General features: G+C 48.0%; 2 pseudogenes; both read left to right on the top strand.

The window, feature by feature from the left end:
- Positions 1-1677: 1677 nt before the first annotated feature.
- On the top strand, positions 1678-12478 carry LOC147983917 (uncharacterized; annotated as a pseudogene).
- A 1086-nt stretch (positions 12479-13564) lies between these two features.
- Positions 13565-14634, top strand: LOC147983916 (uncharacterized; annotated as a pseudogene).
- Positions 14635-27372: the final 12738 nt, after the last annotated feature.

Here is a 27372-nt window from a genome sequence, read left to right as displayed (position 1 = left end):
CCGCCTCTCGTTTATCCACGAATCTCTAGACAGCTATGACCATGCTTGAATACGTTTTAGTCTCATGACTAAAAGTAGTGGAACTAAAATTTGCTAACCCCACCTATACTTGAATCCAAATACTAAAGAGACTAAAATCAAGTTAATGAGTATTTATTATCCTCCAAATCCTCTAATCCAGAAGCCGCCTGTGTTAAAGGAGAGGAATTAAATGAGGAAAGAGAGGACTAATCCACATTTTAATAGGGGTACCCATGACTAAAAGTTTTTAGTCTCAAGACTAGTTTTAGCCCCTCTTTAGTCAGTGGTGCTTGGAACTTTAGCCTCTTAAAAAAAACTATTTTTAGTCAGACTAAAATAAGTCCCTTGGATTTAAGCACCCTCTATATCTATCCATCGGTGCTACTATCATCGGGCTAATTTTCAGAAATAAATATCCGCATGCACTTTTGATTGGTTGACACAAGAACCCACTGCCCTAATATCAGTGCACCGACCGAATCCGGAAATCCCGGCATTGTGCGACCTTTTTCAATAAAAATATCACACTCCATCGAGTTTCTTGAATTTTAGATTGTTTTTCCTTGCAGGGTAGAACTTGTAAAGCATAACGGCATAGAAGTGCAGGGTTTCGAAAGATACCCCACCGGGATTGAAGCACACCAAAAACACGTTCCACATCCTTTCTAACACTCTCTTGCATTTGGGCAAATCTCTTTCTCTTCTCACCTTGGGATTTTGAGAGGGTATATGCCATCTGCTAGATAGTATCCCTTGTTGTACTGGTGGCCGTTGATCTCAAAGTTGACAGGTGGGGAGTGGCCTTCTGCAAGCCTCGCGAAGACTGGAGAACGCTGCAGCACGTTGATATCATTGTGAGAACATGCCATGCCGAAGAAAGAATGACATATCCAAAGATCCTGTGATGCCACCGCTTCTAATATGACAGTGCACGCCTTGACATGCCCTTTGTACTGGCCCTGCCAAGCAAATGGACAGTTCTTTCACTCCCGGTGCATACAATCTATGCTGCCAAGCATGCCTGGAAAGCCTCTAGCTGCGTTGGTCGCCAACAATCTCTCTGTATCAGCGGCAGTTGGCTGCCTCAAGTACTCTGGGTCAAACACCTCGATCACAGCCTGGCAAAACTTGTACATTGACATCAGACATGTTGTCTCACTCATACGCACATACTCATCCACCAGATCGTCTGGAATTCCATATGCAAGCATGCGGATGGCCGTGGTGCATTTCTGGTAAGAGGAGAATCCAAGCTTGCCAAGGGCATCCATCTTGCACTCGAAGTATGGGTCATGAGCAACCACCCCCTCTCAGATACGATTGAACACGTGCCTTGCCATTCGAAAACGGCGACGTAATTTATCTAGCTTGAAGAGCGGGGTGTTGGCAAAGTAATCGGCATAGAGCAGGGCGTGGCCTCTCTCCCTGTTGCGGTTCAGGTTGGGAGCACGGCCAGGGACTGACCCCCTGTATCGAGGAAGCTGCCGATGAATGTGGTCGTGAACGACCAGTGTAGCCACCACGAGATCTTCATCATCCGACGACGAATCATCCGATGAACAAAGGAAGTGATGGAAGAAAAACTCATCTCCATTGTCCATACCTTTGTGGGAAAAATGCCGAACACTTTGCGGTCGTGGTGGCGAAGAGGCCGCGATGATCACCTCGACGCAGCAGGGGTGGTTGCCGGCCGGCTACTGGCCGCTCTGGAGCTCTCGTTGGAAGCTGCCGAGGCCGCCGTGGTACGTCGCCGGCGGTCATCTCCCCTCTGCGACCGGCAAAAACGGCGATGGCCAAACCTCCGATCGACGGCCAAACTACGGCCAAAGCGCGGGCGTGGTGGCGGCCATGTCGAGACGTGGTTTGGTAGGGACGGCCGGGGGCTGCGCGGTGAGGAGGTGGCCGGAGAATAGCGACGGCGCCAGCGGCGGGGCGAGGCGGGAGAGAGAATGGAAGCGTTGGGAGCGAAGGGACTGCTAGTGTCCCCGACAGGCGGGCCACAGGGGGACAAGGGCGTGCATCCAGGCCGTCCGCGCGCGTCCGTTTCACCCTAAACCGAGCGCAAATTTGGATCGGGAATGGGCCGAAAACGGATGGAATCCGGACATTTGTCCGTTTGAGGCCGCGCGCTGGCCGCGCTATTCGTCCGTTTTATCCCAAACGAACACGGGCGGATAGGATGGGGTCGCACGGTGAAGTTGGCCTTAGAATTTACTCTGGCCATGTCTAGCTACATAGTCCTAAATTGTCAACTCCATCGTCTCATTATGCCGGTCATGCCATGCTTTGCACAGCATGCATGATTGGCGACAGTACAACCACAGAGTATTCATTTTAAAAGAAAAGTAAAGACTATCACGTCCTCTTTCTTTTTGCTAAGATACTGCAAGGGTAATATGTGATCCACCATTACCCGACATGCAACACAATGTGGATTCCTCCCAAAGAGAGACATGTAACAAACCAATGCATTTTTATGAACTTGTTTTATTTGCGGCTATGATTTTATAGCTTATCTCGTAACAAACCAATGCATTTTTATGAACTTGTTTTATTCCTCCCAAAGAGATACATAAAATCGTAGACAATTGTTAGAATAAAATCATAGGCTATCGAGTCTTTATTTTACACAATGTCATCTTCTTAAAAAATACACACTGTTATATTCAATGGCATGTTGACAGACAGCTACATGAAACCTCATAACCATTGACAAGAATTAAGAGTGGTGTGTATGTCCTCCTAGGAGCACTTCATTCTCACACATATCATAAATGCGCCCATGGGGAGAGGACGTCCCGCTAGCAAATATGTTCGCAGCAAACAATGGTCTTTGAGATGCAAACCCCAACCTTCTCGAATGGAGTTGTTATATCTAAGTCTTGTAGTAGAGGTCACAACGGAACAACAAATGTCGACATATTGCTACATCCATAGAGAAAAGAACATATTTCACATCAAAAATCGTGGTTGGCAACGTTAGTTGGTATCAATGCACCGGTGCAAGGATGTCCTCCTAAGAACACCAACTTTCGTCATTTGGAGCACACGTACTTGTAAATCTAGATTCAAAGTGTGTCCTTGATTGTTTAGCATATTTATCACATATATGATTTGTTGTGTAATGTACTCGTTATAAGTTTTTCCTATTTATGATTGCCATCATACAAATTCATCCCATGTTCTCATCTCCACAATTTCATTGAAAAAAAGTTGCATTGATTGTCTAGAAAATTTATCTTTGTAGATTCCCGTGCGTATGTCTTTCGATGCATAGCCTCGTCGCAACTCTATGTTTTACTTGTCCATACGTACACATGCACAAATGAAAGACCCCCCATTTGTTAGGCGAGAGGGGTGGGAGGTCATCATGTGAATTTGAGTCTATCTGAACCTCTTGCATGACAACAGTGGCAAATCGTGCATATAAAGTTTCAAAAAAGATATAACATAAATAGTGTCATATAGAGGATCTCTATAAACACATAAATCTAATATCTGGCAAAAATTTGATCACCCAGTGTTAATTATAAGTGTAAAAATAAATTACAGTGAGTTACATAACTGGCAATATAGCTAACTACATAGTCTCATAACTATGCAAAAATAATAATTTGTTTCCGAGTTGTAAGTCCGAGCCCATATGCTCAGGGATGAATAGTAAATTCAAAACAAATACTAAGAAAATCAAAGAATCCTGAATTTTTTGGCAAGCAAACATAATCTGTGGATTTTCAATACATGCTCGTGGTTAAAAGACATGGACATGCTTGTTGTCATTTTTGCAATTTCTTTTTAATTTGACTATGCATCTGAGCCAAAGAACCATCCCATGTTTGTTTTTCATTTCTCAACTCGGAAATAATCAATTGCATGTATGTGTGTTGGAGAGCAACGTCTGATTTTTATTCCGTTAAGTTGTCCAGCCCTTGCCTTTTTGGTTGAAAACGGGTTTGTTTTTTAGAGTTTGGAAGGAATCCGGAAGTATTACGTTCAGAAAGATGCGCGGCCTCCCCATCATTTTTTGGCAACATAGGGCTAACCTTTAGCATTTAGCAACCTGAGATGTAGTTCTTTTATGAAGAAGAATGAAGTTTCCACATACGAAGTAGATGCCTTTAAAAGCCATTTTGGAAGTAAATCTAGAGGCTTTGTTGCATAAGAAGGTCCAACTGGAGGAAGATCTACGCGAGAGAAAGCCTTTTTGGCTAGAGAATGAGCCGGGAGATTCTTGAGCCTAGGAGAGTGCATGATCTTGCAAGGGTCTGAGGCTAGACGTGAGGTTGAAGAAATCTGCTAGAACATGCCTGATCATCCAATGTTCTGGGCGTTCAAGTAAATTATTGGCTTCAACAGCCTCAACCAATGTCCTGCAAGGAAACCAAGCTCCAAATCAATGTTGTATGAATATTGAATGAGTAGTAAGGGACGGGAACATTTGGTTCCTGTGTATATACACCCTATATTTAAAAAATAGTAATTACAAAAAAGTCAAGAAAAATAAACTTGACATTCTATTGTATTCATATAATTTTTTTGGGCAAGTAAAAAAATTCAGGGTATTGTTGGTGGAAAAGGCCGAAATCAACACTATACAGAGGTTACTGTTTACACTTTCTGTCCTTGAAATTTTGTTTTTTGACCTGAAGTTGATAAAAACTTGTTTCTTCAGGAAAACTTTTAATACGAGCACAACAGAAAGTCAAGTTTATTTCAAAAAGGTTTTCAGATTTTTTGACTTTTTTTTATTACTAGAAATAATTGTAGTTGGCGATCATCATGAACCAAGGCGTACTTCCCAACTAGTAAGATCATTTTCATTATAATACTCCGTAAGAAGCTTTGTCTGCGGAATCTGAGTTGAATAATACCTCACGCAGCCTCCGCCTCCCGTCCCAGAAAATGCTCACTGTTGCTTGCCGACCGTCAGCGTCGCTGCCAGCACGCCTCGTCGTCTCCGATGGCTTAGGGCCATGGGGCGCACTGGATTCCGGCCCTTGCGGGCCGAAGGGATTCGTTTTTAGATGTTTTTTTAAATTTTAGTAAGATTTTTGTCCTGCTTAGAAGGATGAGTCGACGGCGGCTCCTGAAGATGGAACAAGGTTCTTCCCGCTTATCCCTCGTTCCAATGATGTGTTTAGCATCGTCGGTGGGTGTGTAGAGGTATATCTCCGGTGGATGTATCTCTGGTGGATCTACTCTTCGATCGTCTATGTTTGTGTGTCTTTCGGTTGGATCTTTCCGATCTAATCTACTCTTCATCGGCGGCGATTGTCGTTCTGGTGCGCTGCTCTCATGAGGCCTTAGCACTATTACAATAAGGTTTGCCTGGCTCCGACGAGGGAGGGGCGATGACGACGGCGTGCCTTCAGTCCGCTTTAATGCTTGTAGTCGTCATCTGGATGTAATTTATATTATTTTTTGTGTTCAATGTACTATCATGATTAAAGATGAATACTACTTCTCCCGTTTCTAAATATAAGTCTTTGAAGAGATTCACAATGGACTACATACGAAGCAAAATGAGTGAATCATACTCTAAAATGCATCTATTTACATTCGTATGTGGTTCATAGTGAAATCTCTATAAAGACTTATAATTAGGAACGGAGGGAGTAGATTGTATGTTTCACGCAAAAAAAAATCCGCAGTATGCATTGCTTTCGTGGCATGGATTAGCAAAAAAAATCCGTTTTCTCTTTCTGCAAAAGAGATCATTTCCACGTCCAAATCACGCACGGCACGGCACGGCACGGGCACGACGGCAGTTGCAAACGGGGAGCGACGACGGAGCATGAGCATGCTCCCGTCATCCACACGTCTCGTGCGTCGATCCCCTTTGACTTAAGCCCACTCCACGATGATGGCGACGTGTAGGTCGATTTGTCCGATCGAGCTCGCCTCACTGACCAGTGATAAGCCCGCGATTTACTCCATTCTTCATTGACGACGATTGTTGTTCTGGTGTACTACTTTTATGGGGTCATAGCACGACGACTTTTTAATTGTCTACTACAATAAGGTTTGCCAGCTCCGGTAAGGATGGGAGGATGATGGTGACATGTCTTTGGCTCGCTTCAATGTTTATAGTCGTCGCTACGTAATTTTTATTATTTCTGTTTTTTGTTGTACCGACGTGATTGAAAATGAATAGATTAGAAGTTTTTTTTGAAAAAAAAACATTATCTGATGCGATGCTAGGGTTGAATGCCGCATCGAGATAGGCTCAAAAACCTGCAGACTGTATAGTCAAATTCGTAGTTGGGAAAGAATTTGAATAAGTACCGGCACGGAGCTTGCTGTCTTGTGCATTTTTTCCCCGTTATAAACCTGCATGAAGCATCGCCTTCGTGGCATGGATTACCCGCATTGGATTTGGACTCCAATTCTTCTTTCTGAAATAAGGAGATCATTTCCACGTCCAAATCACGCACGGCACGGCACGGTCGCTACGGCGGTCTCAAATGGCGAGCGGCCGAGCATGAGCACGCACCCGTCAGCCACACGTCCCGTGCGATGATGCCCTTTGACTTGAGTCCACTCCACGACGACGGCGACGTGTAGGTCGATTTGTCCGATCGATCGAGCTCGCCTCGCTGGCACGCCTCGTCGGGATCCTCCTCCCGTCGTGAGAGGCAGCGAGAGATCCATGGCTAGTTGGCCACCGATGCCGATGCCGATGCCGATGCCGTATACGGCACGTGCATGCACTGCACGGGGAAACAACCAACAGAGCCGACCAGGTCATGCATGTTCGTCGGGCTGGGACGGCGCGGAGGACCATGCGATGCGTGCCTAGTGTGGTGCCGGCGTCCGGCGAGGTGTGTGTGATAACTAAGCCGAGCTGGGCACACGACGCCGTGCACTGATCATCCAGCGATAAGCCAACGGCCGTGAACCATCCACCCTCTACTTTTTGCTTGAACGTTTCTCCAATAATCGGGGCATTATTTCCCATCTTTTCTACTACTGAACGAACGCAGGGTGACCAAAAAAAAAACGCAACAGCTGCCGACTAGAGCATTTTTGTCGCCTGTGTTGCCGAGTGTGAAACGTCGCCGAGGACCACACCGGTCCCAGGCCGTTCGATGGAGAAGCGTCAACGCCGGCCAAAACGTACGTCGTCCGATGGCTCCTTTCCCTGCGGCTACTGTATCTTCCTGTCGTCGACGACACACGCTCGAACAACAACACAGGCCGGGCCGGCGTCTCGTGCCATCGTCTCAGGTCCTGATGACTGCTGCTGGCACCGGCACCGGCACTGCACCCCGCCGAACGAATCGCCGATGCACGCGGCACACGCTGCTTTCTCCTCACTCACTCACTCACGCACGCACGCGCGCCAATGTGTACGCAGCCACAGTGGCACGCACCCGTGGTCGGTCTCGATCGATCATGGGTTGAACTGTCACCATAATGCATTGTATTATTATCTTGTGTAACCACGTAGTCCTAGTCTTCAAGGGGCGATCCTTGCCCATCGCCCCACAACGGTACGTGTCCTGCATGTAGGGATTACCCCTTGTATATATACTGGACTGTTTCTGAATCAATATACACACTTCTTAGTATTCATCTTGGTAATCAGAGCTTGGTTTCTCCCACCCTCCTCTCCCATGGCGTCCTCCGGCGCTGCTGCTGTCTCCTCTCCCACTCCATCCCTCACCAGCGAAGACCTGGCCGCCGACCGAGCTGCTGAGCAAGACAACTCCGGGGGGGTTGCACCGGTGGCCTCTCCCCCCCCCCCCCCGCCCTCGCGCCCACGTCACGGAGGATGCTCCCCGTGGCGACTCTCTGCCCCTCGCTGCCCACCCCGCCGCAGGTTCTCTGCCCCTTACGACCCTCCCTGCGGCCGGTGCTTATTCTTCTTCTGTTCCTTCCATCCACAACGTCAACATCGACAGCTACATCCAAACCAAAGTCGACCTCGGCGCCGTCAACTTCACCCGCTGGCGCAAGGTGATCAACTTCCTCCTCGCCCGTCACCATGCCCAGGACCACGTCCAGCGGGGGGGGGGGGGGGGGGGGGCGACCGTCTCGACGATCCTGACTGGCGCGATGTGGACAACACTATCGTGCTGTGGTTCCTCGCCACGATCGAGGGCGACCTCTCGACGTCGTCGCCCCGCCAGACTCCTCGGCGTACCTGATCTGGTCGCGCCTCCACGCCTACTTCTTCGACAACCAGGCCGGGCGTCGTCTCCATCTCGGGCAGGAGTTCCGCGCGTGCGTGCGCGGCGACCTCTCCATCCACGACTACTGCCATCAGCTCCAGCAACTCGCATCTGCCCTCGCCGACGTCGGTGGCCTCGTCGACGACAGCACCCTGACGCTCCAGATGATCGACGGGCTCGGTGACAAGTTCGCCATGCAGGCAGCCATCCTGCAGGCTACTGTGCCGCTGGCTTCGTTCGTCCAGGCGCGCTCTCGCCTGGTCCTTGCCGAGATCGCGCTCGACAAGCGCGCCCGCACGGCAGGCTCTCAGGTGCTCGCTGTCAACGTCACCGGCGGCGGCGGCGGCGCTGGTGGCGGTGACGACCGCGGTGGTGACCGCGGCGGCGATCGTGGAGACCGCCAGGACCGCGACGGCGACCGTGGTGGCCGTGGTGGCGGCCAACTCAACGCCGCCCGCGGCCGTGGAGGTCGTGGACGTGGCGGCCGTGGCCGCAACGGTGGGGGACGCGGCGACTCGTCCGGCGGTCGTGGCCAGCAGCCTTGGCTCGGCTATTTCGCTCCCCTAGGGGCGCCATTCCCGCCGCCTCGCGCCCCGTGGGTCCCTCCCAACTCTGCCGGCATCTTGGGGCCGCGGCCGGGTGTGCCGACGCAGGTCTACCCCGTGATGTACTCCTCCGCCCCTGCTGCACCTCCTGCTCCGTACGCCGTGCCGCCCTACGCGTGGGACGCCAACGCCATGTTTCACGCCGCACCCAGCTATGGCGTTGCGTTCACGTCGGCACCGGAGTGGATAATGGACTCTGGCGCCGCCTCCCACGTCACCGGGGATCCAGGTAACCTTACCATGTCTCATTCTTCATTAGCGCCTAATTCTCGCCACATAATAGTCGGCAACGGGGCTCGCCTTCCTGTTATTGTCACCGGTAGCACTCTTCTTCCCCCACGTCCGTTCCATCTTACCAAAATTCTGCTTTCTCCCAATGTTGTTAAAAATCTTATTTCTGTCCGACAATTTACTCGTGATAATCTTGTATCTGTGGAATTTGACCCTGCTGGTTTCTCCGTGAAGGATCTGGCCAGCCAAGTTCTTCTTTTGAGGTGCAATAGTGGAGGCGATCTCTACTCGTTTTCAAGCAATAATGGTGGCTCCTCCGCGCTGATCCTCGCCGTCCAGCCCTCCGAGTTGTGGCATCGCCGCCTTGGCCACCCCAGTTCCTCCACTTTAGCGCGTTTTTCTCTTGATTTCTTAGACTCATTAATAAGAATGCTCATGATCCCATGCTTTGTACTGCCTGCCAGCTTGGCAAACACACACGTCTACCCTTCCCCACCTCTACCTCCTATACCACCGCCCCTTTTCAGTTAGTGCATTGCGATCTATGGACATCACCGGTTGTTAGCTTCTCTGGTTATAATTATTACCTTGTCATTTTGGATGATTATTCTCACTATTACCTTTGCGAGCTAAATCTGATACATGTGTCACTCTCCAACGGTTCTTTTCCTTTATCCTAACTCAATTTGGTGTGATGATTCGTTGTTTGCAGTGCGATAATGGAGGTGAATTCCTCACCGCCTCTCTTCGCGAATTCTTTTCCTTGCGTGGTGTCTCGTTCCGTCTTTCGTGTCCCTATACCTCTCCACAAAATGGAAAAGCGGAGCGCTTCCTCCGTACCACTAACGATGTCGTCTGCACGCTGCTCCTCCAAGCACACTTGCCACACCCCTTCTGGGTTGAAGCCCTGCACACCGCCACCACTCTCCTTAACATCCGCCCATCCCGTGCCATCCACCATTTACTCCTCACTTTCTCCTCTACGGCTCCCATCCTACATACGACCATCTTCGCACGTTTGGGTGTCTATGTTTCCCCAACCTCGCTGCCACGGTTCCCCACAAGCTTTCGCCGCGCTCGACCCGCTGCATCTTCCTCGGATATCCCCGTGAACAGAAAGGCTACAGGTGTTTCGATCTGTCTACTCGCAAGGTCATTATCTCTCGACATGTTGTTTTTGACGAAACAACCTTTCCATACACACCGTCCACGGATCGCCCGGCCACACCAGATCCCCACCTTCCACCCGCACCACCTGACCCAATCTTTCCCGGGTCTCGCGCCCATACCTCGTCCACCACCCGCACACCGCCAGCTCAGCCGACCCACGCGCCGCACCCGCCCCTCGCGCCGCACCCGCCTACTAGCCCCACCCACCCATCCACTCCTAACTCTCCTCGGGATCGCAACCACCCATGCACGTCCCCCCCGCCCGAATCTCGCTCGGGATTGCACCCCGCTGACTCCGCCCGCTACGCCCCGTTCGCCCTCGATCCCCTCGCCTGATCCCGCTTCGGCCACACGTTCCTCGACCCGTCCTGCGTTGCCCCCACCAAACCACCCTTGCCACAGAAGTCTATCCCGGTTCCACCCCCCGTTAACCCACATAAAATGTTAACTCGTGCCAAAACCAGATTTTTCATGCCAAAACAACACTATAAATTAACTGTTTCTACCGATATTTCCCCCCTCCCTTCCTCTTACCGTGCGGCCCTTAAGGATCCCCATTGGCGTGCTGCTATGCTTGACGAGTTTAATGCGCTAATGCAGAATGACACTTGGTCTTTGGTGCCTTGTCCTGCAGGTGTCAACGTGGTGACCAGCAAGTGGATCTATCGCCACAAACTCCATCCCGACGGCACGCTTGCCCGGTACAAAGCTCGCTGGGTTGTGCGTGGCTTCACTCAACAACCCGGCGTCGACTACGGCGAGACCTTCAGCCCCGTCGTGAAGCCAGCTACCATCCGTGTGGTCCTCAACATCGCTACCGCCAACTCTTGGCCCATTCGCCAGTTGGACGTCAAGAATGCGTTCCTTCATGGTGATCTCGCCGAGACGGTCTATTGTCAACAACCCTCCGGTTTTGTCGACCCCTCTTATCCCACTCACGTGTGTCGCCTTCGCAAATCCCTTTATGGTTTGAAACAAGCCCCTCGCACATGGTTTCTCCGGTTCACTGGGTTTCTCCGCACCATTGGCTTTTCCCCTTCTAAGTGTGATAGCTTTCTGTTCATTCTTCACCGTGGGACCACAATGCCTATCTCTTGTTGTATGTCGATGACATCATCTTGACTGCTAGCACCACATCCCTACTCAACACCCTCGTTACATCCCTTGCCCGAGAGTTTTCCATGAGCGATCTCGGTGACATCCACCACTTCCTCGGCGTGAACGTTCACCGCAACGCCCATGGGCTTTTTCTCTCTCAGGAACAATATTTACTTGAGATCTTGGATCGGGCCCATATGCTACACTGCAACCCCATCTCCACCCCTGCCGACGCTCGTTCCAAGGCGTCGGGCTCTGGCGGCTCGCCCTATCCCGACCCCTCTCACTACAGATCGATTGTTGGCGCCCTCCAGTACCTCTGTCTCACCCGCCCTGACATCACCTATGTTGTGCAGCAGATCTGCCTCTTCATGCACGCTCCCATGGATCACCACTTCCAGCTCGTGAAGCGCGTCTTGCGCTATCTCCGCGGCACATCTCACCATGGCCTGCAGCTCTATCGATCCTCCTCTCACGATCTGATCGCCTACAGTGATGCTGATTGGGCTGGGTGCCCGGATACACGGCGGTCCACATCTGGCTTCTGCGTGTTCTTGGGCGCAAACTTGGTGTCCTGGTCTTCCAAACGCCAGCACACCGTTTCGCGGTCCAGTGCAGAAGCTGAGTACCGTGCGGTCGCAAACTGCATCGCCGAGTCGTGCTGGCTTCGTCAACTCCTCGCCGAGCTTCGTTGTCCGCCCCACCGGGCGACCGTCATTTACTGTGACAATGTCAGTGCTATGTATCTCTCTACTAATCCCGTCCAACATCAGCGGACGAAGCACGTCGAGATTGATCTTCACTTCGTGCGTGATCGCGTCGCTCTCGGTGAAGCCAAGGTGCTCCATGTTCCCACATCATCGCAGTACGCCGACATTTTCACCAAGGGGTTGCCGTCCTCGCTCTTCTGTGAGTTTCGGTCCAGTTTGAACGTCTTGTCAGGAGCCGTTCCAACTGCGGGGGGGGGGGGGGTGTTGAACTGTCACGATAATGCATTGTATCGTTATCTTGTGTAACCACGTAGTCCTAGTCTTCAGGGGGGCGATCCTTGCCCATCGCCCCACAACGGTACGTGCCCTGCATGTAGGGACTACCCCTTGTATATATACTGGACTGTTTCTGAATCAATATACACACTTCTCAGTATTCATCTCATGGGGCGGCGGGCGCGAGACATGAGCCGCGCCCGATGACATGATGCGGCCCGGTAGCTATCTGCCGGCCGGTTTGCCCCTGTGCGGCCCTGCTTTGAGGCTTTGAGCGTTTCCCTCCCTCTGTCCGGTGCAGGAGTTGATACCATTGGCCGAGCGCTTGTAGTCGAGATTGCCCCGGCCTGCACGCAGCATGCAAGCTAGCGCCTGCCTTGCCCTTCATGGGAACACCATGCTCTGCTCTGCTCGCCACACCACAACGGGCCGAATGGAGTTGAGACATATTTTGAGACACAAGTGGTGGCCTGGTTAGTTACAATCTCTTTCTCTTCCCTGGCCGGCCATCATCATATGCTCGCGGGCCATTCCGGGGGACGAACGAGAGGCGGCGGCCGCCGGCCGGGAGAAAAGAGAGTCATCGGCCATGGAAAGCGAAGTCATGCACCGATTCTCCGATGGCGACGGATGGAGGCGATAATGATAAGATCGGGCACGTATCACGCCATCGCAGCAGCCAGCCAGCTAGCGAGAGCAACATCATTGACTGACACGTAGTACGCCGGGTCAATTCTCGGACCGGGAAACAGCTAAGCCGACACTCATGATGCTTGCTTCTCATGATCAACCAGCCTTCTGATCAGAGTTCCTAGGAGTACAGTGTGTTTGAGACTTAACAGATTTGAGTTAGGCCAACTCCACCGCGCGACCCTATCCTGTCCGGCCCCGTCCGTTTGGGGTAAAACGGACAAAGGAGGCGGCCCAGCACGCGACGACCCGGACCCATCTTGTCCGTTTTGTGTCCGGGCCAACCCATTTCGAGCGCAAACTTGCGCCGGGTTTGGGTCGCGGCGGACACCAAACGGACGCGCGTTCGTCCTCGTTGGGGCCGCGTGGCAGGCGGCCGCCCACCTCCCACCCACCCACATCAATGCGCACGAGCGGGAGGCCCCACCTGTCATCCGCACGTCGAGCGGTCGCCGTCCTTCTTTAAGTGGGAAGCGTGGACGGGTCGTCGTCCACACTGCCCCACGCCACCCAGCGGCCTCCTCGAACCCCGACAGCGTAGAAACCCTAGCCCGACTCCTCCTCGAGCTCGCCGGCCGCCCACCTCGCCATGGGCTTCTGGAACGGCAAGGGGAAGCACGACCGCGAGGCCGGCTCCTCCTCGGGGCGCCGCCGTGGCTCCGTGAAGAAGGAGCCCGCGTCTCCGCTGCGCTCCTCCCGTCGGGCCCCCGCGTCTCCGCCGCGCTCCTCCCGTCGGGCCCCCGCGCCACCGCCGCACTCCTCCCGTCGAGCCCCCGCGCCGGCCCTCTTCACCATTGCCCCTAGGCCCTCCGGCGAGCGTGACCGGCAGTACATCTGCGCGGATGTGTGCCGGAGGTACTGGGAGACGAGGACACCGGTCCCGTGGAGCGACGCCCACCTCCCCAACGGGTGGCATCTCTCCGCGGACCGGGTGCCCATCCCGCCAGTGCCGGCGACCGGCCGTGCACGGCGCGATGAGATCAACCGTCGCCGCCGCCTCCTCCCCGACGACATGTACTACGACCACAGGTATGCCCCGACTCGCCGCTCTGGGACACATGGCTCCAGGACGAGCACGACGTGCGGCGCGCGTCCTACTTCGCCGGCACCGTGTCGGGGCCGCGGAGGCCACGTGCAGAGCCGCGCGGGCGTACGCGGGTGCGTGGCCTGACGCCCACGCCGTCGCCATCCCCGTCTCCGTCGCCCCCTCCCCTTCCTCGCATGACAGCGGAGGAGGAGGCCCGTCTCCTGCAGCGTGTCATGGACGACTCCATGAACACACACGACGAGCGGCAGTGGGACGGCCTGGAGGAGGCCATGGCCCTCTCTGCCGCCGGGGACGTGGCCTTCCCGGAGCTGCAGCTGGCGGCCGTCACGGCGGCGGCCAAGGAGGAGCCAATGGAGGAGGACTCGCCCGCGTTCGAGAAGCTCCTGGGCCAGGGGTGGGGCTGGTCGTGCACTGCGCCGGAGATGGCCGCCGACCTGGGCGTGAACTGGTGCCCCACTCCGGAGCGGGAGGCGTCGCCGCGGGAGGAGGTGGTGCAGGCACCTCCGGCCGTCCAGCCCGCCCCCGTCCACCACGCACCGCCGGCCCACCTCTGGACGCTGCCGGAGTACGTCGACCTCGTCAGCGATGACGACGACACCGGCGGCCAGTGAAGACGGCGACGGCCAGGGAACCGACGGGCGCGGCAGGAGCGCGCGGGAGTTTTTTTTTTATTTTCTTATTATGTTAATTATGAATCTGGGCCTTTTAAGTGGCCGTTGAAACTAGGCCGTTTTGTGGCCAACCCATATATATGTTTTATATTTTTTTTTAATGCGTTTATTTGCCTTTTTAGTTATTTAATTATTATTTTTAATCCCGTTCGCCCCGGACATGATTTGGGGTGCGGCCGCGCGGTGGGCGCACGCACGACCCAATGGACACAGCCGGACACGGGCGTATCCATCGGCGCTCCAAAGGGACAGATTCGGGCCAATCCGGACGTCCGTTTGGGATCGCGCGGTGGAGTTGGCCTTACTTGCATACGGATGCACGTTATCTCGGCCTAGCCATAGCATGTGGCTGATCTGCATCGTTGCATGTGTTGCTGTCATATCTGGCCGTACGTATTAGCCAGCTAGGCCTGGCCCCACCGTGATAAGGCGGCCTGATTATTGAGCAGAGGAGGTCGACCGGCCGATCTGGCAAATGAGAGGCAAGGTATGTGGCAATCTCCTTCCATGTCATTCTAGAACCAGCTGGTATGCGTTCTCGCTCCTACGATTGCCTAATTCGCCACGTAATCATGCACACGTGCCGCCTGCTCCATGGCTGTAGTGTAGACGCTGGTTACCACTACAAATTTTCTGGCCCGGGATGATGCATGCACCATGCACGACTGGCTCACTTCACCTTAAACAACAAGCCACGAACAATAATTTAATCAGGATTACGTCCGTATGCATGCACCGTAATTTATTTGGTGCCATTAGCTATGTGGACTAGTGGAGGAGCTCCGTGCTCAACTACTACGTGAAACTAGATGATCGTCAGGGGAGCTTTCTCGTGATCTCTGATCTGCAGCCGGGCATGATATATGCATCAATGATGCATCACTGCGTCACTTTGGCTTGAGCAACAAAGCGACAAGCAGCAATTGCACGTCGTCGACATAGTCTTTAATTCAGATTAAGTTCGAACCCAGCATTCAATAACGCCATGTAGCTACGTGGACGGATCCTGATCTTCAAGGCGCCCGGTGCGCAACCACTACATGATCTTCGAGGAAAAGATCATGCATCATGACAGGCACCCAGGATAAAAGAGAAATGGTAAGGGAGAACACAACAGGCCAGTAGTTTTTGTTGCCTGAAAGAAACTCCATCCATCAACTTTCTTGTGATTTGCAGCTGGCTAGCGCTGTCGTCATCACAGTTCACGCACACCACTGACTGATTATTAATTATTTTGGTCGTCGATAGGTCGAACACGAGCTAGCAGCTATCGAGTGGTAGCACGAAAGGTTTCGCAGCGCTTGAGAGTTCTTATTTGCGGCGCGGAGGTACATGTGGAACCATCGAGGGTTTTTTTTTTTTTTTTTTTTGCGAGGGTGGAACCATCGAGTTTCGAGTGCTTCCTCTGTTTTCCTTTTTACCAGCACTGCACATATAGTACATGTGGAGCCATCAAGTTTCCAGTACTGACTCAGTTTCCTTTTACTAATATACACATATAGTAAAAAAATGTCAAAAGTAAAACTTTATACTGTTTGACCAAATTTATATTAAAAATATCAATACACATATATATATATATAATATTTAAACAAATATTTATTTTATGATAAATCCTTTTACTTGCGAGAAAAAACTTCCAATTTATTCATTAACTTTCAAGGCATTACAAGGAACACTAGAAACCATTTAATAAAATATAGATTTAGGTCCGTAGACCACATAGCGACGACTATAAGCACGAGAACAAGTGGAAGGTGTGTTGCTGTCGTTACCTCATCCTCATCGGAGTCGGGCAAAACTCATTGTAATAGACTGTCAGAAAATCATCATGCTAAGGCCTCACAGAATCAACGCAACATAATAACAACAACAACCGACGTCGATGAAGAAAAGCGTAGATTAAAAGAATTCAATATATGAACACACGAACGTATACTGAATTCATGGAGATCCATCGGAGAATAACACCGACCGAATCCTACACAGACCTCATACACCCTCTAACGATGCCAGATGCACCGTACGGCACGGCCGCGGCGGCGGTCTCGAACGGGGGGCGGCCGAGCATGAGCATGCACCCGTCAGCCACACGTCCCGTGCGTTCATCTCCTCTATCGAAGCCCGCTCGCCGCCGACGGTGGCGCGTAGGTCGGCTTGTCCGATCGATCGAGCGCGCATCGCTGGCGGATCAGTCCGCGCACCCCCGCCTCGCTGGCACGCCTCGTCGGTATCCTCGTCTCACGTCGTGAGAGGTGGACGCACCGGCAACGAGAGATGAGATCCATGGCTACCGATCGACGGTGGCGTAGGTGACTAGGGCGGCACATGCCGATGCCGTACGTATACGGCACATGCATGCACTGCACGGGAAAACAACCAACAGAGTCGATCAGGATCAGGTCATGCATGTTCGTCGGACCTGGTCCGATACTACTCCGTGTTGTTAAGAATAGAATAGTTGCTTATTGATTAAGCTAATTAGGATTAAGTTAATTGTTAGATAGGTTGCTTGGTTCTCAAGCAACCATGTACTTTCTTGGCTCTCAAGGCAACTATGTAATTCCTTAGCTCTCAAGTAACTATGTGTTTACTTGACCGCCAAGCACCATGTGTACTTTCGCCTGGGTATAAATACCCCACTTCTATCATCAATAAAAACCGATGGATCATCTTTCATTCGAACTCTCTCGTTCTTTACTTTTCATTTAAAACACGTTATCATACACTTTGCTCTCCTATCGAGCGATTTGGCCAGACATAAGAAATGTAGAACAACGTTACAGAGGATGAAGAACAGATCTTGTCGATCCTCAACGATCCAAGGATTAAATGCCTTGATCAGGAAAACTACTACCTCTCTTTCAGTTTACAAGGCGTGCGCGTATTCTTAGGTTGTCAATTTGACCAAGCTAATACAAGTCATATATTATAAAAAATATACCAACATAAACTTCGGTGTTTCTACTTTCAAAAGGTATAGTTTTTGTGTTATATAGTTTATATTAGGGTGCTAAAATTGGCAACCTAGGTATACGCGCAGGACTTGTAAACTGAAACGGAGGTAGTAATAGTGTTTCCCTATTTTATTATTTGATCATGTTTTCTTGTGGTCAACCAGTAATCTAACAATGGATTGTTTATCCTGTATGCATACACTCACGAGAAACACATGAAGAGGAAGAAAAAGCAATCAGCCGAAGAAACAGATTCGGCAGAAGCAGAAAATAGAGCATCGAAGAATTTTATTAGCACATGGAAAGACACTGAAGCAGATTGGAAATCTTGATCTAATTGCCACGCAATCAGGTGCTATTATGTAATTTTCTTTCAGTTTGTCTAATTCACATCTAAAGGTTTTTTAAAGATGTCACATCTAACCTCCCACAAGTATATAATGCATCAACAAAAAACAAAAAAAACTAGGACAAAAAAAAATAGACCACAAACAGAGTGAAAATCAGTTTAGATGTGACATAACTGTGTCACATCTAGATGTGTTCTAGACAGACCCATTTTCTTTTTACTGATTCCTGCACACAATCAATTCTACTGGGAGTAGTTGGCTTGGAGCATGGCAGCTTTGTCCTCGCCGTACACAGGAGAATCACCACGGCGCGGCTCGCAGCCGGCGGCACTCCTCCTCACGCGGCTATAGCCTCCGGCTGACTGCTGCCAATGGGCGTACGTGGAGGCGCGGTCTCAGACTCCGACAGCGGCGGCGCCATCCGGCGAAGCAGCCCACGATGCAGCAATGGCCTTCGGCCTCGGCGCGGTGCGGAAACGACACGACCACGATGCCCTCCAGTGGAGCGATGTCCATGGCCTTCGGCCCGGCGGCGGTTCGCACCTCCCGGCATCCAGCACGCCATGACATCCTTTTCAAAGCGACGCTACGACGATGGCGACGGCAAATTCCTAAACGCACGGGAGAAGAAATTGGGAAATCTTATCCCTTTGGCTCTGTTTTCAATTTAGTCCTTTCTCTCAACGACTAATAAATCCCTGTAAATTATTGTACAACCATTAGGCTTACTATTTTCAGGATTTTAACCTTCAGGTTACTATTATTCACTTTTAAGTCTCAGTTTTCTACACACGTTTGGACTATACCATAAGTTCTTTCCAAATGGCATAAAAATATAATTATGCATCATTTACATCAAGTAAATATCATTTGAAGCCTCATGTCTTCATATATTACATAAATATGTAAATTATTAAGTCTTGCATGTATATGTCTTACCACAGTAATAATAATGCAAAAGAATGTTTTGCGTATATTTAAGGCATCATCTATGTTTTCACCGCAAACATTCCCTATGACATGCGATCTTAGGACAACAACTGTTTGCACAGAAATATTTTTCCTTGCAAATCTTAAGAATTATTGTGTCATACTTAATATGACTAGCCCAAATTTTGTTTGTGAATCACAAGGTATTGGTGGCATCTACTGTATCTTTTGCAGACTATCCACTATTATTGCAAGGTCTACATCATGTCACTTTGATAGATGATTACCTGCAAAGTGATTTCATAAATTTAGCATAACATAAGGTAATAGAATTATGAATATCTACTGACAAAAGTCAGATTATGTTTTCTATTACTGTGAGATCTACACCATATTGGTGATTATCTTCAAAGTGTTATGCTATATAAATTGAGGTCTACACATATGGTTATAAAAGCATCAGTTTTCTAAAAAAATGCTCCTCTGAAGCATTTGTTGTTGTTCACTAAAATATTTTACTTTCATAGTAAATATTGTTCTTGCACACTCGCTATACGCCGAAATGGTATTGTGTGCTAATATCAACTATTTAAGCCTCATTTTGCTTGAATATGTCATAGGAAACTACATAAATATTTGCATATAATTGCGATTGACTTCTATTACATTGGTAAAATACATGGCAGTGAAGCCTATGTCACTATCTATAATTATAGTGTTGTCCATCTATCAAGATGGATCCCATAATTATGGCAACGATTGAGTGTCTCAACACTTTTGCAATGTCCATCACATTGTGGTTATGCTTTCACAGTGACTAACCAAGGTCAAACATGCAACATCTATGTTTTTGGCGATGACTCTAAAGTTGCAATGCTAATATGCATTTTATGTGTCCCAACTTCACTTAGTTCTCAAACTAAATACATAATGGATGAATTTAGATTCACCCTGAATATTTCCCTTAATATAAACATGATGCCTTGAGCACATCACGAATGATTACCCATTCATTTTTCAATACCTCAAGTCTATCGTAGCTCACAATTATGTCACTTAATCAACTTCAAGTTGAGATCTCTTGATCAAATATTTTCATATGCCCTTAACACACTTTACATCCTCTTATGATGGTACTACAATTTTCCATGATGAAGAAACATAGAATTTCTTAAAATCATCAGATTCACCCAACAGGTGATATACCATTATTTGAAATATTTGTGGGTACTGAAAATACTATGCAATACAGTGGTCACAAAATAGAACCATGAGGAATACAAAGTAACATGGAGGCTAATAGACAACCAAAGACAAAATTACCTCTTAAATAGGGAATATATCGTTTTCAAACGATCACAAAGACAACTCTCAAGTTTGTCAAATGTGTGGTTAGACAAAGATTATACCTATGATTACCAAACCCTCAAATACATAGTCAAACCACACCACATATTTGGGATAAAATTTTAAAATTTGCAAACTTACAACCAGAAAATATTCTGGTAAATGATTGTTCTCAATTCTTTATCAGAAGGTGAGAACCAAAAATCTAGGTCAATAAAAGGATGGTGAATCCCATTGCAACGACGATATGTTTGCATAATAAATTTTTCAATAATATTGGAGACCTCATGTAATCTCGTAATTATCCCAAAATATTATTAGCCTATACTTGTTGTACTACAAGTATTGCGATGTCCAATATCTTATTTCTCGGACATGATATTCGATAAATTTTGAATGTATGAATCAAGTCATACTCAATATTGTTGCGTACACAATAATTTTATAGATCTTAATAAATTAAATATTTGGCTTGGTAGCCTTAACCATCCTGGTTTGGGGATGATTAGAAAATTATTGACAATCCTGTTGGTCACAACTTATCAAGTCACAAATTTTCCCAAATCATCAGATTTTATGTGCACCGCATGTGCTATAGGGGAAATAAGTTTTAAAGGCACTCTCACCTTAAAATTCTAATCAGGACACTTATTCTTCCTTGAACACATTCAAAAGATATGTCTGGATTGCTTAACCATTATCTGGGGTAATTTAGATAATTCATGGTACTCATATACACATTCATAAAATGTTTTAAGTGTGTCTCTTATCACACACAACCATGCATGATCTTACTAAATTTTTTTTTTGCTCAACTTATCAAAGTAAGAGCAAAGTTTCCTGAAAACATGATCTATAAACCCATTCAAATGAACAATGTTGTTGAACTCATTCAATGAGCATTTTTTTGCATTAAGTACTTTATGTACATACCCAGAATGGTTTAGCTAAATTTCTTATCAAAGAGAGTTAAATGAATTACATGATCATTTTTAAAGAATTGTAAATTTACCAACCTCTTGTTGGACACATACGGCCTTACACACCGTAAGTATGATCTAAATCATACCAACTGCATATCATACTACTTTCCCCTTGTAGTAATCACGTGGAAATCTACAAAGTATTTCCCATCTGCGATAATTCGGTTACATATCGATATCACCACTCCGGCATACATCAATGGGCCCTCACAGGAAATTAGGGATCTATGTGAGGAATAACAATTTATCCATCAATCAAAATTATTCATAGCCCGTATGCTGATTGCATCAGCAATAAGGATATTTTTCGACATTAGGGGGAGATAAGTACCACAAAAAATGTCGAAAAATAAATTAGAAATGTTATTGACATTCAATCCTTATATCCACGTACTCAAAGAATCTAAACTAGAAGTTTAGAGAATCATATATTTGCAACACATTGCAAATCTGCCACATACATTTACTGATAACAAGGTGTTACTAAATTCTATATTCCTTCAGTAAAGTGTTAGAAAGAGTGGAGGTACCTGATAAACCACTCTTCTCCCCAAATGAGAGCAAGAGGGGGAGAAAATCTGACAAGACGAGATACAATTTCTCATATGCTTCCGCCGAAACAGAGGAAATCAAATCCTCAACCAGTAAATGTAGTTCAGCATCAAGTTGAAAGACACCTCACTGGATGCTCATCGTCCAAAGCCCGACATAAATGTGCACAAATGTTTTGATGTCGGGGCATCGAAACACCTTGACCCCATTTGTTATAGGAAATCACAAGGAGTTAAAAAGGTATAAATATTTTATCCACAAACTTCAATGATTCCATCAGAATCATATAAACTAAAGACTACTTTGTCGACATGTATTTCTTCTCAAATTGCTAAAATCTTTTGGGCCCTGAACCAAAATCCATGGTAGATTGCCTCTTGCACTCATATTGGTTCACATAAAAGGAAGTAAGTACGAAGAATAGCACTCGCTCAACAAATGAGTGGTATTTACCGCAGTAATACCTACTCCTCATAAGTATCTTCCATATGGAATACTAAAAACTTCTCATTCATAGACAAAGTCAACGAGGTGGTGAGAAAGCGAGGCTTGTAGCAAAAGGGTTCACGCAGAGACCCGACATCGATTACGATGTAACATACCCGCTTGGTATGAGTGGAATAATGTTTCGATACTAAATATCATTGGCAATAAAAATAATAATATTATCCATGCAGTTGATGGATGGAGTGGCTACATACTCATACGAGTCTCTATTGAAGTCTCTAAAGGGCTTATACTTCCGAATCCAAAAGCAAATCGCAACAAGTTTTGTATAAAACTTCATAAGTCGCTCCATGACTTGAAATAGTCGGAAATCATATGGCTCTACTGACTAAATGAGTTCCTTCTTCAAAATGATTACTCGAATAATGATGATTATTTACATGTTTAATTAAGGAATCCCAAATTTAATTTCCTTTCATCACCTCAGTGTATATTGATGACCTCATCATCAATGTCTATACAAGACCTAAACATACACATAATCATCTCCAGACGGAAATTTGGATTTAACCAAATTTAGCTTACAACTTGAGCATTCTCTCAAGAATACGTACCAGTCTACATATATCCAAGACATGTACGAGAAGTTCAATGTGGATATATCATACCAATAAAAGACATGTAATATGGCCATACTACCCCTGATAGGGTACAAATCCATTCATACCTAGGCGTGTTAATGAAGTGATATCAGGACCTGAAGTTCTATATCTCACTAATGTCAAAGAACTCATATAATTGCAAACTATGTCAGGCCTGACACTATATTTGCTATCTATGTTCGGAGTGCAACCCCCAACAAAAGGTATATGGTCGATATAAGAAATATCAGCTTATATCTCAAGCTCACAATAAATCTTGGATATTTCCATCAGGAAATACAAGATATGGCCATGATATGATATAATTATATTGGCTCTTTCTTTGATCCCAACAATGCCATATCAATGACTGAATTTGCTGGAATAGCCTTCGTATGGAAATCATCTAAATGGGCTTTAATGGCTATTTCCAGTTATCATCCTGACGTAATTGCTTTATCTAAAATCATTGCAAAGTATGTATGGCTTAGCAGAATGATTAACCACACTAAAAATCATGTGGTTGAGATTCATCAGAATTACATAACTTGATTTATCAAGATGCTACCACTTGTGTTACTCAAAAACTACAGGTTATATGAAGAGCAATATCATAAAGTACATTGCTCGAAAATTACTTATCCTCAAGAATTATAGAAAGTGAGGAAACAATATGCAAACAACATACTTTGAAAATCCTACAGATTATCCATAATGTCATGATCATATCAATGGAATTTATATTACACATTCTCCAGGTTTGCAAAGTTCAGGGGGAGTAATTTCCCAAACCTATAACCTATCAACAATCCTAAGATTGTATATATTGTACTCTTTTTCCCTTCATGAGTTTTCCCTAATGGTTTCTCATAAAGGTTTTTAACGAGACAATATAAACACAAGTGCCCATATATGTCATACACTTTCTCCTTATATTTTTCCCACTGGGTTTTAAAGGAGTTTTCAATGGCATATCATATCGCACTCTTTTCCCTTATGAGTTTTCTATCAAAGTTTCTCATAATGGTTTTTAATGAGGCAATATCTTATCAAAGATCATACGTCATACTTTCTATTTTCCCTATCGAGGTTTTTAAAGAAAGTACTCAAGACATATTATTTGTTCTCTAAACTCATCAATGATTTTTCTCCTTCTTCAAAGGTTTTTCTCATATGAGTTATCAAGAGACAATAATCATTATATGTTGCATCATTTTCTCCTTATTATTTTTCCCACTGGGTTTAAAGGAGTTTTAGCAACATATCTGCATTATTCTCCTCATATTTTGCCCACAGGGTTTTTGAAGAAGACATTCAAGATTATTCAAAGAATTTGTCAAGATGATGGATGTACCAAAGAAGAGGCGTTGTACAAGGGGGAGTGTTAAGAATAGAATAGTTGCTTATTGATTAAGCTAATTAGGATTAAGTTAATTGTTAGATAGGTTGCTTGGTTCTCAAGCAGCCATGTACTTTCTTGGCTCTCAAGACAACTATGTAATTCCTTGGCTCTCAAGTAACTATGTGTTTACTTGACCGCCAAGCACCATGTGTACTTTCGCCTGGGTATAAATACCCCACTTCTATCATCAATAAAGATCGATGGATCATCTTTCATTCAAACTGTCTCGTTCTTTACTTTTCACTTAAAACACGTGTGATGCCAAAGACGACTCAAAGAGACGGCACCGAGGACCAGGCGATACGTGCGTAGTGGGGTGCCGGCTAGGTGCGTGTGATGAGCCGAGCTGGTCACACGAAGGCGTGCACTGATCATCCAGTGATAAGCCCACGACCGTGAAACAGTATGAGCTATCTACCCTGGTGTTTTTGCTTGAATATTTTTTCAATAATTAGGGCATTATTGTTGATCTTAGAGCATCTACAGCCGGACGCCTCAAACCCGTCTCATACGTCCAGGCGGCCTGGTCACTGATCGGTCACATTTTTTCGATCCAGACGGACGTCTCAAACGGGTTTTCAAACGCCAGGGCTGACCGGCACCATCATGTCTATTATAAATAAGGGGCAGTTGTAGAGACGCCCGGACACATCCCCCACGTCGGACTGACGAAGGGTCCCACGCGGAAACACATACAAACCCGGCGGTCCGAAACACATCTCCTCTGTTGGACCGGTGGCGCCGCATGGCACAGCTCCGGCGGGCTGCGTAGTGCATTGCCCAGCTATTTAAGTTGACTGGCGGCACCGAAAGCCTACCATCCATCCACATTTTCCTCTTACTGTCCGCCGCCGCCGCTACTTTCCACTTCACCTGTCCGCCTAGTAGCCATGCCCCCCCCCCCCCCCCCCGCCGCTGGGTGAGGAACGAGTCATTTCTGATGCCGGAGCGACGTCTCAAAGCTCCTTGAGCAGACCCGGGCTAGGCGCGAAGCCCGGATCGCCGCGGGGCTACCTCCAGATGCAGTTGATCTGGGAATGGGAGGAGGAAGAGGACTTTGAGGAGGAGGGGGTGAGCTGGAGGAGGAGGATGTGGGGAACGCTGGCGACTGGGATCAGCAGACGGAGCAGAAGGCCATCCTCGATTCCCATCGGTCGGAGTCGGCTGTTGAGGCAAGACGCCGTCGCCGGCGGGAGATGGAGGCGCAAGAGGCCGCGGAGGAGGCAGAGATGTTCGCTTACATGGATGAGGTCGAGCAGGAGGAGGATGAGCCGGAGCCCTCCTACCTGCCCGTTCAGCCGGCGCCCGACACCATCATCGTGGACATCTTCGACGACGAAGAGTAGCTAGTGTAGTATGTAGGATTTCTTTTGCATGTTTTATATGAATTTAGGAGATGAAATATGAGAAAAGTGGATGCAAAATGGCTAATCTAAGGGTGTGTCCGATCAGTGCCCGCGGACGTGCCTTTGAGCAGCGGGATTTGCAAAGTCCACTATATAGATGCTCTTACGTAGTTAGCGACCGTTTGTTCCGAGAAATAAACGCAACAGTTGCCGACTAAAGCATTTTCGTCGCTAGCCGAGGACCACACGGCGGTCCCAGGTCGTCCGACGCGGGAGCGTCAAGACAGCTAGCACCGCACGGCCAAAACGGTACTACGTCGTCCGATGGCCCCTTTCCATGCGGCCACTGTGTGTGTTCCGTCGTCGACGATACACGCTCGAACAACACAGGCCGGGCGGGCGTCTCCTCCCATCGTCTCAGACTCTCAGTCTCATGTCCTGATGACTGCTGCTGCCTGCACTGCACTGCGCTGCACCCCGCCGATGCACGCGGAACAATGGTCTCGATCATGATGCCGCCCGGTTTGCCTATGTGAATGTGCCCTGCTTTTGCGCTGATGCGCTCCGATTCCCTCTGTCCGGTGAGTTTAGACGAGTGACCTCCACGCATCATGCATGCACCAGCTGCGCTTAAAAAGGGCAGCTAGCACCGGCCTTGCGCGGGTGCCTGCCGGCCGCACCAGGCCGTGTTCACGGGAGCACCAATGCTCTGCTGCTCTGCTCACCGTGTATCTCAACACGGCAGGCCACACCACAATCGAGTGCAGGTGAATTGATCTTTTGAGAGAGAATAAAGTGGTTAATCAGTTGCAGTCTTTTCCTTTCCATGGCGGGCCATCACCATAGGTATGCTCGCGGGTCATTCCGGGGGACGGGCGAGCGACGGCGGCCGGAGAACCATCAGCGGCGTGTCCAAGGTGGAATTGTGCACTCATTCTCCGACGGCGATGGATGGCGATGATGATAAGGTAAGAACCGTATCACACCATCGCAGCAGCCAGCCAGCCAGCCAGCTAGCAAGACCAAAATTGACACGTTGATACCGTCCGTCCTCGGACACGAAAACGGCTAAGCCGCCACTCATGATGCCTGACCAATCAAGAATCAACCATCTGATCAGAATTCCTACAAGGGAGTTGAGCCTTCCCGTATGTACGCACTCCACATGTATAGTGTACTCATCAGTATGAAATAATGCAGAGCACTGTAGCACAGTACTCCATCCGTTCGGAATTACTTGTCGCGAAAATGAATGTATCTAGACGTATTTTAATTTTAAATACATTTATTTTCGAGACAAGTAATTTCGAGCGAAGGAAGTACTATGTATAATACGGACCACCGACTTTTTGTTTTGTGCTGCGCGCTACTCGATCGGCCTAGCCACAGCTACTCATGTGCAGTGCACATGTGGCTCATCTGCACGTCGCATGTGGAGTGCGTACTGTAGTAGTATCAGCCAGCTAGGCACGGCCCCCACGTGATAAGGGGGCCTGGTTATTACGGGGGACGATGTCGACGGATGATCCCGTTCCACCTCATTCTAGAACCAGCTGGTACTCCCTCCGTTTTTATGTACTTCACATATTAGAGTTAACTGAAGTCAAACTTTGTAAAGTTTGATCAAATTTATAAAAAATAATATAAATATTGCCATAATAAATTTATACTATGTGAAAGTACATTCAATAATAAATCTAATGATGTTGATTTGTTATCGTAT

Source organism: Triticum urartu, chromosome 2A, assembly GCF_056163025.1.
Source record: "Triticum urartu cultivar PI428250 chromosome 2A, HENAU_Tu73, whole genome shotgun sequence".
NCBI lineage: Eukaryota > Viridiplantae > Streptophyta > Magnoliopsida > Poales > Poaceae > Triticum > Triticum urartu.
This window is presented reverse-complemented; position numbering and strand designations above follow the sequence as displayed.